Consider the following 2,489-nt stretch of genomic DNA (forward strand, 5'->3'; position numbering starts at 1 on the left):
GCTGGCTCTCCTCCATATGAGGTAGATTGCCAAACTGTATGTGCTTCACCCTCAGCCTGGACTGGATTATTTTGTGCAGCGACCATGATCAGACTCATTCACCCAGGGTTAGAAATAAGGCAGCTGGGATTTTATACCAGGGTCAGCATGAACACGAAGACAGCGATACCACCAACTGCTGCACGTGGCAGCTGTCAACTCCAGGGAAACCAGCCAACCAGCAAGCCCCAGAATTTACCCTCACAGATTGGCCCAGGCAGGCCAGAGGAAGGCAAAAAAGTGGTGCCAGAGGGTAGCAGACCAGCACCAGGATAGGGAACTGACCTTCAACTGACCTAATGCTGCTGACAGCCAAGCTGAGAAAACTGATCCACAAGCAGGTTTGGTGTCCGACACCAAAAACTAGAAGCCTCCATGATGCTGCTCCTAAGCACAGGGCTAGAGAGATACAGGCAGGTTATGCTGCCTACAGGGTGTTTCCAAGATTATAGGTGAGTAGATCGAGAGCTCTACAAGTCCAGCAAGGGACAGTCCCTCCAGAGACACTAGCCTGGTGACTGCCTTCCTCAAGAGAAGCCAGTAGATGGCTGAGCTTCTGGATATCGTCAGGTGAGAAAGCAGGAAGCTCCGTCACCACCATGGATCCTGCTGACAAAAACTTCTCTCCTTTGATCTTATCCAGATTCTCAGACTCCCCTGCACTGACCTATGTGAACTTTTAATAAATGTGTAGTTGTATCCGAGAATGCAGGGACGGACCCAGGAGGCAGATCTCTGGCACAACACTTGCCTTTCCCTGTGTGGGACCTGTTGAGGGAAGGCAGAAGAGGCTTATGGACTGAGAACCTCTTTGAAAGCAGGTGTTCAGGTTCCACCAGACATGGTTCAAATATTATTAACAAAAATGTATTTCAAAAAGTCAACCTTGGGGCTGGAGTGATAGTACAGTGGTAAGACAAATTTGCCTTGCATGCTGCCAACAAGGACAACCCCGGTTCAAATCCTAGCATACCATATAGTCCCCCGAGCCTGCCTGGAGCGACTTCTGAGCAGAGCCAGAGTAAATCCTGAGAGCTCACCGGGTGTGACCCAAAAATAAAAATAAGTCAACCCTGGGGCTGGAGATAGCACAGGGTAGGGCATTTGCCCTGCATGCGGCCAACCCAGGACAGCCCTCAATTCCCGGCATCCCGTATGGTCCCCCAAGTTTGCCTGGGGCAATTTCTGAGAGCTGAGCCCGGAGTAACCCCTTGAATGCTGGTGGAGTGTGACCCAAAAATACAAAAAGAAGTCAACCCTGGGCACAGTGGAAATACAGCAGATAGTATGCTTATCCTACACATGGCTAACCCAGGTTCAATTCCCAGCACCCCTCACAGTCCCTCAACACTACCAAGCATATTGCTGAGAGCAAAATAAGGACTAAGACCTGAGTTCCTCCAGCTGTGGCCCCAAAACAAAAGTCAATCCTGAGAGTTCTCATCACAAGGAAAAGCTTCATGCATTTATGAGGACAGATGTTAAATTATGGTAATTTTACAATATATTAAATCAAACTATCACATAACAGATATGTCAAAAACTTCTTAGATTTCCTTTCTTGTGCGATTACTGTCCTCCCCAACACCTTACCTAACCCTCTGACTGTCAAACAGGTGGGCAGCAAGGTGCTCATGACCAGAGGTGAGGGATGTTTGTTGCCCACTCCACCCATGGACAAGGTCACCTCGAAAGCCTCACGTGCCAAAGAAACCCTTTTTACAGACTAGAGAAAAAGTGGATTCTACCACAGTAGGAGCAAGCTGCCCTTGCCTCCTCCTCCACACCTGGCCTCTGTACGAGTCCAGTCCAGCCACCAAAGAAGCCAATTTCTAGTTACCCACATATTCCTTGACACCTTGGGGCCACCAATGCAGACAGTAAAACGCTCTAGCCTGAGCAGTAGTACTGCACGTAGGGTGTTTACCTTGCATATAACTAGCTCAGAATCAATCCCCAGCACCCCATATGGTCCTCCAAGATCCTCAGGGAAAGATGCAGCCTGGAGTAAGCCCTGAGCCATCACCAGGTATGGCCCAAAACAAACAAACAAAAAATAATAATCTCTAGTCACGGGCCCGGAGAGATAGCACAGCGGCGTTTGCCTTGCAAGCAGCCGATCCAGGACCTAAGGTGGTTGGTTCGAATCCCGGTGTCCCATATGGTCCCCCGTGCCTGCCAGGAGCTATTTCTGAGCAGACAGCCAGGAGTAACCCCTGAGCACTGCCGGGTGTGGCCCAAAAAAAAAAACCAAAAAAAAAAAAAAAAAAAAATAAAAAAAAAAATAATCTCTAGTCACATAGATTTTGTGACCCTGGTAATTAAATAGCTCTTTGAAGTTATGCAAATTTATTTTTACAATGACATTTCTCAGAAATTAAATGAGGTATCTATTTCTACTCTACAAATCACACTAACATTTTAGCTGGTAAAATAATTAAACAATCCTA

The sequence above is a fragment of the Suncus etruscus genome, chromosome 10 (genome assembly GCF_024139225.1).
Source record: "Suncus etruscus isolate mSunEtr1 chromosome 10, mSunEtr1.pri.cur, whole genome shotgun sequence".
Classification (NCBI taxonomy): domain Eukaryota; kingdom Metazoa; phylum Chordata; class Mammalia; order Eulipotyphla; family Soricidae; genus Suncus; species Suncus etruscus.